Source organism: Crocodylus porosus, unplaced genomic scaffold (assembly GCF_001723895.1).
Source record: "Crocodylus porosus isolate Cpor-Errol unplaced genomic scaffold, CroPor_comp1, whole genome shotgun sequence".
NCBI lineage: Eukaryota > Metazoa > Chordata > Crocodylia > Crocodylidae > Crocodylus > Crocodylus porosus.
This window is the reverse complement of record NW_017728909.1, coordinates 69970872-69985135: the sequence shown is the minus strand read 5'-3', so window position 1 is coordinate 69985135 and position 14264 is coordinate 69970872.

Below are 14264 nucleotides of genomic sequence, written 5' to 3'. Positions count from 1 at the left end.
AGAAGTACTGCAATGTGCTACTGCACATTAGTGGAGCCTACATTAATGTAGTACCTCACATTGGAGGTACTAAATTTAATGCACATTAGAAAAGGTACATTAATGCACATGTAGACCTGCCCAAGGGTTCCCAGTACTAAGCTGTTTATCTTATAGCAATTCCCTCTCTGCTCTTTGCTTATGTCATTTCCCTGCTACTGTTGACATAATTATACATGTACCATACAAAGTTTAAGAATTTTTAATGCTTGAGCTTATTAGAGTAAACTGTAGCACTCTCCTCCCATGACTATTCAGAAACATGAATACTAGGATTTAATCATGCAACTTAACTTGCATGTAATTCAAGTGATGGGGAAGAAAGTTATATTTGATTTCTTGTTATCAGATACCTAAATAAAAATGTTTGAAAGTCCAACATGAAAAAGGAAGAATGGAAATTAAGAATCAGATTTATGCCAATAATTTGACCTGTCTTATCTTATTTCACTGACCTTTTTTGTTTATGAACAGGGTACAGCTATCATGCAAAACTGAGATATATGTATAAAATACTTTTGACAAAGACTCGAAGTACCCATCAGTTTGCAGATAGAGGCATCTTAAATAAATAAATAAATCTAACTTCATTTATGTCATTTGCCTCTGAAGTAGGTCTACTGGAATATACTACTTTGGAACAGAGGACTATGTGGGATCTTCTGGCTTCTTAGGTCAAATTCTCTACAATCAGGTACCATGTTATATCATATAATCCCTTTCATATACTTACTAAATGCCATCTTAAAACTAGTTATGTTTCTTGAGCTAATGCTTCCAGTGGAATGGTATTCCAGAACGTTGTTTAGTAGGTAAGACCTTCTTTTTTCCAACCTAAGTAAATTAATTAGGTAGTTTATATCCATTTGTTCTTGCACTAATATTGTTCTGAATAATAAATAATGTCTTCCCTTCCTGCTAATCTAATTTTTATACATATGAGTCATATCACCATATCGAATTTTTTTTCTAGGCCAAACAAGCCAAGCTCTTTCAGTCTCCTTTCTATAACATAGAGTTACTAGAATAGTCAGGGTTACAGTCACACTGGGTTCATCTACAGAAGACAGTAAAATCACCGTAGCTGAATAATACTGCACAGTAGCGTGTCATAATACCAACAGTCCTAATATGCTACTGCTCAGTATCATTAGACTACTGTGCAGTAGCATCACTAAAAAGGTGTTCACCGGTGCTACTGCACACTAACTGTGGCCAATGCACAGTAACCACTGCGCAGTAGTGTCTCATGTAGATGCACCCACTCTTTTCTAAAGCTTTGCATATTACTGAGCTGTGATGTACAAGCCTGTAGTTGCCTGAAACCTTCTTTTTTCTTTCTTTTTTTCCTCTTTTCATATGGATTCATTTGCTGTTCTCCATTTATACTGGATCACTCATAACCTAATACCTTCATTAAACAAAATTTGCCACTACCCTTTAGTTTTGCATGCCCTGAAGAATTCAAAGAAGGAGATTATCCAGTCCCATCAACTTGAGCCCATGATTATTCTTAAATTTGGCTTCTATTTCCACTCTGGTAATTTAAATTTCCATGTCTTTGTTTCTATTATGAATAATGCCTTTGCCTCCATGGTCAGCCTCATCCACCTCTTTGAAAACTGAGGCACAATATTATTTAGGTTTTAAGCCACAGGGTATCCTTAATCTGTGCCCCATCCTCACTGTATCACAGTTCTATTTCTTTCCATCTGTTTTTATTTATAAAGCTGTAAAACTTTGTTACTTGTTTTAATATCCTTTGCAACTTCTAACCCAGCTTAACTTTTGACAGTTCTCACCTTTTGTGAGACCTCTTGACTTCTAAATCAGATCCACTTTCCCATTCCTCATAGGCTCTCTATTCATTCTTATTTCTTCTTTGAAGTAGTTATTCACCCGGCGACCTCTGGAGACCCCTTTCATACCCTTCCCCTGCACCTCTTTGTTTGGGATACAGATTCTGAATAACGTTAGAACATTTGTCAGGAAATCCCTTCACATTCAGGTCCTTGGGAGCTGAAGTTGGAGGGGGGTGTGGTTCTTATCAATCAAATTCTTTATTTTTGGCAGTTTACCCCTCTGCAACCTCAGGCCATGGCTTTACGGACAGAGTTGTTCCAAAACAAACAATACTGAGGCAAAAATTAAATAGACAAAGGCCTAGGAGCAAATGAACAGGAATAAACTATCTTGCCCTAGGAAGAAATTGCCTTAATTGGAATGAGACAAAAAAAATTCCAAGGTTAGTGCAGATAAGCCCTAGTGTAAGGGGTTGTGTCATGCTTTTTAATTATTATTATTATTTTGTTTGTTTTATACGAACAGCTGGGGCATTGTATTGGAATGTCCCATTCATATGTCCATGGCCTTAGTAACAGACCTATTTTTGTTTCTTCTTTCCATTTCATATGAACTAAATCAACTTGCGCTCAGTCATTACAAAGTTATTTTCTAAAACGCCCCCTTACATAACATACTCATTACTTACAAAGCCATGTCCAAAAGAGCAGCACTTCTGTTTCTGAGTTACTGTTTGATGAAGAAATTTAGTAGTTATCAATCCATAAACATCTGGGTCCTACTGTTATTAGTAGCATTTATTCTCCAGTCTACACATGGGAAATTATAGTTTTTCACAATGAAACAATTTGCAGTAGTATTATCTTTCTAATAATATCAATCCATATCCAAATCCAACTTTGGGAAAATGTATCAGCCTCCCAGTGCTACCCTAGTAGAATAACTTTTCCCATCCTTTCCAAAATGTTTTTGACCTGAAGTGATCTACTTTCTTTGTAATCTATCACATAGACTTGATTGACAATGTACAATACTATCCTTTACCTTTAGTTTTATTTCTGCCTTCTCTGAACAGTGAAGGGTATCTTCAACCTGTTCAAAATATATTCAATACCCATGTTTCAAACATAATTACTATTCTGTCACATTTCTATTATCTATTAACTTGAAGTCAAGTTTCATGTGTTTCACCGGTAGTTCAAGTTCTTCCATTTTGTTGCCCAGGCTCCTAACATGTGTATGCAATATTTAATTTGTTTTTTATTGTTCACTCTGCATGAAGCAAAACATTCCTAACTGTAATGCTTACTTTGGTTAATGTTCTCATCTGTTTAAAACTTCCTTATTCCTTCTCTTCATACTTCACTTTACTGATATTTCTTTAGCCATTACCCTAATCTGCTCTACCTGATTTTCCTTCTAAAACCAGGCATGGGGATTGTATGAATTCCTCCTTTTCTCCCTTATTTCTCAATTTAAAGTTCCTTTATTTCTTTCTGAGCATTCCTTATGCTCTCTGTGAGGTGGTCCTAGTCTTTGGATTATCCCAGGATTGTGGAGAGCCTATAGCTCCAGCCTTCAAAACCAGTAGGATGAGCAGGAAACACTGGCAGCACTCACTGATGGTAGCCAAATGAGAAGGTAAGAAAGGTCTTTTTGTTCCACCTTCAAACCCATGGTCATTCCCCACACCTCACGTCTGGCTGGCCGGCCAGAAATTCCATTTAATAGAGTGTTCCAGTTACTTAAATGCCAATTAACACAGCTTTTACTCTAATTTCCTTGGGACATAGCAGGGAGAAGGCTGGGCTTCCAGAGAGATACCCTGGGCATGTATACACATGCTATTATTATGCATGAATAAACTGTGGAGCTTACTGCTCTGGAGTTTATTGTTCCCAGGCACGCCACTTGAATGTACGCCCAGGAGCAAATAACCCTGGAGCAACAAAATCCACAGTTTATTCATGCTCAGCCTGTGGAGCCAGGTTAGCCTGCCAGCCCAAGACTGTTCCTCCCAACTTGGTGTGATTTTGGGGGGGGGATGGTTAGGGTATAAGGGACCTTTAGCATGGGGCTAGCCAGCAGGCAGCCCATGCACTCAGCCAGGCAGGTAGTGTCTACACATGTGCTGCCATGGAGTTTTTCATTCTGCAGCAGGACTAAATTCACCTTCTGTGGAGTAAATTAGTTTGCTCCAGCCTAATAGGGGCACACATATAGAGCCTGAGATGTATACTGCACAGCTAATTAGTCAACTGCAAACTAAATGTCTCATGTAGATGTGCCCCTTGGAAAAAGGTTTATGATACCCACACCAGAATTGAATCCTTTTATTTCAATCCTTTCACCATTCCCCCAAAAGGTAGGTAGAGAGTGCTAAATAAGATACAAGACTGCAAAGACTTCAAGATTCTCCTTGCCCTTTGGCAAGATTCATGAGCAAAAAACTAGGCCTCTGAGAACTGAATCTTTACTTTCAGTGGGTAACAGTTGCCATTTTCTGTATTGCTTTCTACCATCAAAAAATTTATTTTCACTTATTTTAGCTTAATTTAACCCTTTAAGCACCTCTTTAGACTCCTGGCAGTTTGGCAATAGAAGAAAAAAACCCTCTTTTAAATCAAAACCAGGAAAACAGACCAACAGCATGCTGGAAACAGTTCAATATATACCCCCTATAGGCAGGACACCAGTCATAGCATTATGAGATTGGGACACCTGGGAAAACTTAATATGTGAGAAGTGTGAAATCCAGTCAACTGCCCTAAATGGAGCAAGCAGAAGGCAGGCCACCTTGGAGACTAACTGGTTTGGAGAGGCCTAAGCATTTATAGGCTTTTACAAAGTAGGCTGTTACCTACAAAAGATACGTCTCTGAACCAGTTAATCTTTAAGGTGCCCTGCCTCCTGCCCAATAGTTGCGACCCCTGCCCAATATCAGGGATGGTGTGGTGAGAGTGGGGCAGGGCTTCCAGCCAGCACCAATTTATTTTCCAGCCAACCCCTGTTCCCCAGAGATCAGCTCATGGTCACAAAAAGGTCTAACACTTAACTGATGTAACCATTTACACTTTATTTACAAAACAAGAATAATAGGAAAGGTTATTTACAAGTGAACTTAAATGGCATAACCAGAATCACAAAACAAACCAGAATGCATTAGTCAACCCTTGACTCAAGAACCACAGGTAGGTAAGTGGCAGCTTTCAGCCACTGCTGAGGTGCTACCACAAAGAAGGAAGGTGGTCACTCCCTGCAGCTCCAGCAGGCTTCCCAATAAGCAACAGACTGCAACAGGTTAAGCTCTTCTGGTTAGCAGCAATCAAATTGTATCAAACCCCAACTCCTCAAAGAGGCTGAAGGGTGACCCTCTGTGCTTGGGTCATGGTGATTGCTGCAGGAGCCTACTTTGTTGCTTGCCTTTTTTGTTGCCACAAAGCTCAGGGACTCCATCCAATGACAATCAGCTGCAGAATAGGGGACAGGACTGAGTCCCCTCTGGGGCAGTCAATTGCAGAGGATCAGCAGCACAGGCAACTCCCAGGGGCTGTTGCTCCAAACCCCTGCTCCAGATGAGTGGCTGGGCTCCCCACACACCTCATAGCTCACCAGTCCCGCTCTGAGCACTGGCCTGCACCCCGAGCTCCCAGGGCCCCTCATCCTGGTGCTCTGCTGCTCCTCAGGATACCAATGCCTTGCCTGCTGCTGTCCCACTTTCCCAGGAAAGGTGAGGGATTTCTTCAACTCACCAGCCCAGCTCCCTGCTCCAGATAAGGATGTCGCCTGCACTCCTGGCCTCTGCTTCTTCCCTGCAGTGGAGTGGGGGGCTGACTGCCACCCCTAGCCTCCAGGATGCCTCGCATGTCCAGCACACTGTGATGGGGCCTTGGGGCACCAGTTCTCTGCCCCAAGCCCTGGCCGCTGCTCTCTCTTTGCTGTAGGGCTGGAGGCATGGCCAACTGCCACTGCCTTCTTCTCCCAGGGCCTTTGAGATTCTTTAGAGGGGTCTCTCTGCTCCCTCTGCTGGGTCAGCTCACCCCCGCTCTTCTTAGGCCTCCTGCATCCCTCCCCAGAGTCACTGTCAGCAGCTCCCACGTGCCAGTTCGGCTGCTGCTTTTATCCTCTCCAGCAGTCTCCCCCTGGCTTGCAAACCGGCCAAGCAAGGCTTAGGGTGGCAGGCCCCCAACCCTGGCCATCCCCCTTCCATGAGAGGATTGAAAACCCCTTCTTTCGATTGGCTTCTCCTTTTCCACAAGCCATGGCTCCCTGCTCCACCCTTGGGGTCGCTCTGAGTTCACTGGCACTGTTTCTAGCCCAGGGTAAGTATCTCAAGCCAATCTGGTGACCCCACACTGGCAGTCTGTTACACTAGGTTGAACAAGTGAAGGCATAGAAGTCTTCACTCTCCTAGAGACACAGCTTTCCTCACACACCCCTTCACAAATGCATAATGAATCACAAGGTGCACTTTCCCTTCCTTACACCTGTTTCCCCCCTGAAGGTCTAGCAGTCCTCTACCTCCTACACCTATTCTGCAGCAAGGTGCTAGTAACATGATACAGCACTTCCTCCTCACCAGATTTTCCTTCTTTCCATCATCATGCTTTCACTAAAGCACAAAATTCATTAAAGCCAATTGTCTTGGATTACATTTATTTTCACCCATCAACAATTTTTAATAAACTAGGAATTTTAAGAATGTGCTGCTTAGAGTAAAAACACTTTTCTTGGAAAACTGCTTTATTATTTAGCTCCTTTTAAGATGTATTCATTTTTTGAAGCCTTGAAGTCTTGGGTTTGTCATCTACTGATCTTGAATAGACTTCGATTCTCAGTTAACAAAGAAAAATCTTTTCAAACTATGATCGGGGAAATACTGATGTGAATATTCCATTAGTGTGACTGTAGGCAAACAATAAAAAGTTGGTAGCCATTTCATGAAATGAGACTTGTCACTGTTTCATTAGCTCACAGAGAATCCCATTGTATTATTTTATTTTTTGTTTGTTAATTTTGTTTGAGTAGGAAGTAGAACCTATTGTTTTTGGGGTGTACAGAATTGTCCTCCTTTAAAAGAAATTAAATATCTGTACCCTTTCTTTCATCTTTCCTTTCTTGTCTAATACAATGTTTAATACATTTTTCATTTTGTGGAACTATGGAATAAAAACACAATCTTTTAATTATTCAGTACCCTACAATCTATTGAGATGTGATTTACTCCAATAAATTGGAAACTTTTAAAGAAATACAAGAATAATTCACCTTGGACACATCTACTTGTACACTTACTGCGCAGTAATTTACTGCACAGTAAATTAGTGCATAATAAGTGTTTTTTAGGTTAGCATCTATATTTGCAGCTATTAAAGTGCAGTATTGCATGTATAGACTGACTTGGGACTAAAGTTTAGTCCCAAGTCAGTCTACATGCACAGTGTTACTGCGCAGCAAGGCGTCTACTTGTGTGTTACTATACAGTAACTAATTGGACATAAATTTGATACCTGCATGGTGTAGGTATTAAATTTATACTCAAGTCAGTGTAAGTCACCATAGTTACTGCACAGCACAGCACAGCACAGCACAGCACAGCACAGCACAGCACATGTAGACGTGCACCCATACTTTGCAATAATTTTTGGTTTCCATCCCTGGAAAAATCCTAGAGAAAAATGTCAAGGGATCCACCAACATCAGACTAAGAGAAAGCAAGCTTCTGAATGCCATCCAACACAGCTTTGCAACTGGCCGGTCTTGGCTGAACAACCTCATCTCCTTCTATGACCAGATGACATGAGCCCTGGGCAAGGGAGATGACATGCATGTCATATATCTGGATTTCAAGAAAGCCTTTGACCTAGTTCCCCATGATGTCTCATGGCTAAGATGGAGAACTGTGGCCTTGATCATCTTATGGTCCAACAGCTAGGTAACTGGTTATGGGGTTGGACCCAAAGAGTACTAGTTGATGGGAGCAAATCAACGTGGTACAGGGTGATCAGTGGAGTCCCTCAGGGCTCGGTACTTGGGCCAGTACTCTTCAACATCTTCATTAATGATCTGAAGTTGGGAGTCAGATGCGAACTGGCAAAGTTCCTGGATAACACCAAATTATGTGGGAGGGCAGTCACACCACAGGACAGGCTGGGGATATGGGCCAACTTGGACACGCTCTCAAGATGGCCTGATCAAAACTGGATGGCCTTCAAAGTTGAGAAGTGTAAGGTGCTGCACCTTGGTAGAAAGAACCCTCAACATAATTACAAGCTCAGCAGTGCTACGCTCGCTAGCACCATGACTGAAAGAGATTTGCGAGTCATGATTGACCACAAGGTGAATATGAGTCCCAATGCAATGCTGTGGTTGGCAAAGCAAACCATACTCTGGTGTGCAGCTACTGATGCATCTCAAGCAAAATCAGGGAAGTCATCCTCCCACTTTATTCGGTCTTGGTGAGTACTGCATCCAGTTTTGTCCCCCCCGCCCACTTCAAGAGGAATGGAAAAATGCTTGAGAGAGTCCAGAAGAGAGCCACTCATCCAAGGCCTGGAAGGCAGGCTGTATGAGGAGAGGCTGAGGGATTTGGGACTCTTCAGTCTGGAAAAGAGAAGGCTCAGGGGGGACTTAGTAGCCTATAGTTATATGAAGGGTATATCAGGACCTGGGAGAACAGCTGTTCACCAGAGCTCCCCAAGGGATAACAAGAACTAATGGCCATAACCTTCAGGAAGGCTGATTTAGACTAGACATATGAAAAAAGTACTTTATGGTACATGTGTCCAGGGTCTGGAACAAACTCCCCCCAGAGGTGGTGCAAGCACCTACTTTAGACTTTCAAACAACAGCTGGATATTTTTCTTCCTGCCTATGGTGGGGGGGCTGGACTCAATCTCATGAGGTCCCTTCCAGTCCCTAATGTCTATGAATCTATGAATCTATAAATGTGTACATGTAGCCACAGCCCTTATTTGCATCTCTTAATAATGAATTTGAACCTCATAAAAATTAATTTGCAGTGGTTGTGTACTAGTACAGCGAACCTCAAGTATTTAGAGATCTGGGAAAGGTGAGAACCATGGAGCCAAATTTTCCCTTGACATGTATTGCCATAACTCACTGGAGACATGCTGCTGTAAAGGAGAAGTTAATTTGCACTGTGCTTTATAACTATCACTGCCCCAACCCTGTCACATCTGCTCAGCTACCAATTAGATGTGTATTAAATCAGTTCCCGTTGTGGGTGTTGAAAGCCATTTGGGAATACTGTAGCACATTACTGGAAAGATTGTTATTCTTCAAGAAAAGAGTGCAACCTGCCTATGAACCTCATATTTGTTCTGGTAAAGTCTCAGTTGAGAAACTGCCTTTTGACATTAATGCCTTTTATTTAGTAGCACCCAGCTTCTCGCTTCTCTTTACTGGGAGAGATAATTCAAAATGTGGCAGGTAAGCTAATCATACCAGTAGCTTTTGAAGTTCACTGTTTTTCAGATAACAAACTGCGTAAGTGCTCAACTGTTTTGTCAGGTCAATAGAAAACAGTTAGCTGTCTTGGTAATACTCATCAGGCTTTCTGGAGACCATAAGTGCGATTCCCACAAAATACAGGATCTAGCAGCAGTGACTAGAAATATTCCAAAATAGTTATATTTATGTCTGTTGGCAAGTTATCTTATGGTGGTGTATGCTTTTTCTCTCTGAGACAGCTCCTTCCTGTGCAGCCTCACAGAACTCATTCTTAATATTCTTTGAGTGGCACATCTGTGTGCAGGTATATCAGATACAGTATCATCAATATGCAGCTGATGCCCACATCCTAATATGATTTTCACTGCACCCAGTGAGGTGTCTGAGGTGTTTTCATGTTTGTCCTTTGTCTGGCAGAGACAGAAATCTGCTTCAAAGGCAGTTACTCCCATTCAGGATCAAAGAGAGGTGAGAGTGAGGCTAAATGGGACACTGGAAGCAGTTTCAAGAACTGGTGATGTTTCAAGGCACTCCCACAGATGAGAGTGTTTGACCATCCATTTTCATACTGATGTACAATTTCAGGGTCCTGTAGAACACATTCCTATTTCAAAGCTTATAGAGAGACATAGTAGACAGAAAAAAAGCCTACTTTGAATGTAAGTTTTCCTGAGGGACATGATATTCTTCTCAGATGCAGACTTTTCATTTGCATGTATGGGTGCATCCCCATGAACAGGTACATGTGTTTCCCCAGGGACAAGTAGCAGTAGCACACCTTATGCCACTGCTGCTTGTCCCTGGGGAATGGCTGTGCCATGTGCACTCTGGTGCTCAGCAGGTTACCCCGGGTGGGGCAGAGGAAGCTTGGGCCAGCAACTGGCCTGGCCCCAGAAGCCTTACTTGGTGTCCTGGAGGCCTCCAGAAGCTGCAGCCGTGGTGCTTCTGCAGCAGGGCGTGTGGCCAGCAGTCACAGTGTGGCTCCAGCTGGCCAGACTCTGGTTTTGGGCAACACACCCTGCCACCACATGTGCCACCTGGCTTTTTTTTGGCATGGCTTTTTCTGAGCCCAGAATCTCCCAGAGTCAGCCCCCACCCCCGTGCCTCAAAGTAGCGGCACAGGGAATGCCTGTATGTGCAGTGTGTGGCACTGGAGACAGGTCTGCAGTGCCACATACCGCATGTCCATGCTCAGCCGGATATGCCCTATGTTTTCACGCCTTTAAGCTGAGCTGCTCAGGAATAATTCCAAATCTTCAGTTAGTGTGGTATTAGAACTGATTCTCAGTTGAAAAATACTTTACTATTTGGACTCTTTTTTTCCTGTTGGAAAGTCATTAGGAAGCATCTTACCATCTTCTAAAACTCAATAGTAATATTTATACAATAAAATAAAAAGATGGCTGTAAATATTCTTAGTATCTTATTATATAGCAAGATATTCAGAATACCCTATATTCAAATTAAAATTGAAACTTCATTACTTACTTTATATTGGACACACACAGATCACATAATATTTTTTCTGATCCTGAACTGAATGAAGTGACTCTGAGAATTAGACTTCTGAAGTGAACTTTCACATTTATAGGAACAATACTTTATTTTCCACAAATATCTTTAATAGCCACTTAACCCTGGCAGTTTCTGAAAATATGTTGTCTCTCTCTAGAGAAACCAGGAAAAAGGAACAGAAAGGAAGAAACACCACCAAAAGAAAGTCCAAGTTTTTTTGAGAGTGAAGACACAAGGAAATATTTTTAAATTAATTGAACAGCTCTGTGAAGACTGTAAAGGCTGGTCTTCTGAGCAAGGGAGAACATCAGCATTTCCATAACTCTGCATGATGAATTAGGAAATTCATAGTAACAAAAAAAACCCCATAAACTAGTTATATGAGTATCCTTCTCTCCTTCTTTGACCTTCTTGTATTTGGCAGTAGGGTTTAAAAGTAAACTGTTCCAAAAAGTGAAGCTCACCCTGCCCCAGTTCTTTTTATTCAGAACTTCAGTAGCAATTTGTTTCTATTAGTAATACATATCTAAGCCCAAGTCTAACCACAAACTTCTTACTAATTTGAAGCTTCAGTACCCTAGCATTCAGACTCATTCTTCCTCATCACTGTCCTTTTGAAGCTGTGGTGGTATATGGTATTTAATTCCTATTTTTCCCCTTTAATCTAAGCCAAGGAAACTATAACGAAACAGTGCACTGATGGATACTTTATAAACACTTGTAATAGTAATAATAAAGGTTTTGTATGGGTTGTTATAGTAACAGTAAAGAAACAATCTATAAGTTTCCTACAATAGTCCACTTTGCCAATTTTTCTTACTGATCCATGTAAGTTAAATATAAGGCTGGCTAAGCAAAAGGCCTTTTCCTCCTTTTGGAAAACTATATCAATTTTATGTTGCTTATTCATGGGAGTATTTACTGCTGTTCCAACATTTAACTAGTTAGCCTGAAAAACAAAAAAGAAACAAACCAAAAAAAAATCAAAATAAAAACCCCAACACATACTTACTGGCCGTCTGCTGCCAAAATCACTACAGTATTCTACTATACTGGTACAAAATGGTGTAGTATGTAGTAATCACAGGGAACATCTACATATAATGCTATTGTCACTGTAGTGCATCACTACAGTGACATAGCATTCACGGGTATCTACACATGACCAGCAGCTACTTTGCCATAGTGGCGTGCTCCTCCCAATATAGCGTATCACTACAGCGAAGCAGCTGCTAAAAACCCTCTGTGTGCTGTGAATACTGCACAGTATGAGTGGTTACTGCACCATGCTTTAGTACTTGCTTTTGAAAGTACTAAAGCACAGTGCAGTAACAACATAGCCATAGGGCAACATGTAGATGCACTCATACTGTACTATAACTTCAGTATATAATTGTGTATTTTACAAGGATAGCTGAAAAATGTATTAAACCAAAATTTACAGTTAGTGTCACAGGAGCCTACGACAGAAAAACAATGGACCGAGTGGGGAAAAGTCTGTTTTTCACCTTTGAAACATAAGCTTGAACTCAATTCTGTCTTCATTTTTAGTGGGCATTAGGTCAAAAGCAAAACTAATCAAGCAGCTGGGCACAGTATAGCACATGACAGAGCAGTGGAGTTATCATCATCATCTGTCTTTACTGTGAGGGAAGAAGAGAAAGATAGGCAGAGACCAAGAGGTTAAAGATTATTAGGACCTGTCTGTAGAGAAACTATCACTCTTCTGAATTAAAAAATAACTTCAGATTCGGGTATAACAGCAAGCCCTCAATATTTCACCAGAGTATTCAGACTATGCTACCAATGGTGAAACTCAGGAGTGAACGAAAATAGATTTTATATACATATTTCATATACTAACTGCTAATTTTTCCAAACTGAGTGAGAGCTATAAACTTCAAAATTTCCCTACAATTTCTAAAGTTATGCATTTGCTTTTAGAGTTTTATTTCCAGAACCAAAATAGCAATGAAACTTTTTCAGTGAAGACAATCTCAGTAGTAAGGTAAACACCCAACTTATGTTTTGATGCTTTCAGAGTTTTTGCTTAAACAGCCCGCCAAATGTTTTGTCATTTTGCTTGGTCCACCACACTCCCCTGCTTTTATTTTCCACACCACTGTCCTTAAGTGTCTCTTCCTGTTCCACTGTGGTGAACATGTCTTTAATACACTTTCCTATTGTATAATGTTGACTCTACTGCGCTAGGTTTAGAGAAACGCTTCACTCAGTTTCATCTAGATTTAGACAAAGACTCTTTGGACAACTCATGTGAAACTGGGCCTGCCTTTGTATTGAAAACAAAACAAAACTATGGTTGCTAATCCTTTTATCAATGTATCTTTCTCCTATCTCCTTTCCCTCACACACATTAAAAGAATTACATGAATAAGGTCAGAAACTCAAAAATGAAGTGAACGTGGATTGCTTTACTAATACACGCTTTATATACAGCATTGACAATAAAGTGATCTCAGAAATACAGGATAGAAATACAGTATTGATGTAGACATACAAACCTTAACAAGCAAAAACCGCTCCGAAATAAGTTCTATAATGTATATAATGTGTGACAACAACAACAATGACAACAGCAACAACAACAATAATAATAAAGTGTTTCAGGTGTGTTGTTCAGCTCAAGGCCAAAACAGATTGATAGTTGAAATGTGTTCATTTGGTACCAAAATGATTAAAGTTAATATGCATACATACACACGTGCATACATACGTAGAGAGAGAAAACAATATTGAGAATAAACCATGTATAAATAGCAAAATAATCTTTCTAAATAGGCTTTCATAAACAAAATGGTCTTCAAGTCAGGTTTCACAACCCAGCTGCTAAACTCCCAGCTTACAAAAAACAAAACAAACTCACCAGAACTTTGTAGTACAAAAAGTTAGACAATAGGAGCAGGAAAAATATTAACTTTTTCCTTTGGATTTTAAAGAATAACTAAATTAGGGACTCTACTTTTTATATTGAAGTGTATAGCAAAAGGCAATAGCACAAAAGGAAGACCTCAGATATTGTGAAATCTGGTGTGAATCTCAAACCTGAAATAGCTTAAAAAAAACACTTATTTAATTAAAGCCCATTTCAATAGGAAGGTAAACACCCAACTTTTGTTTTGATGTTTTCAGTCTGTGCTTAATAGCACACTAGTCTAAGTCAGGCTGGCTGAAAAATGAAGCTCTAGCTAGGGGACCTGCAAGAATGGAGCAATTTTGTATTGCTTTTCAGAAATCTTTCACTGAAATATTCCACTTAACAGAAAGTGAATAATTTTGCAGAAATTAGTTACTTTAGATAAAATTTTGTTTAGGGAAAACAATGGAACAGAAAATTCTAATAGGGCTGAAAGAAAAAAAGAGATCAATTTTTAATGAGACATTTTAATTTTCAATGTCCAAATAATATTTTGTTT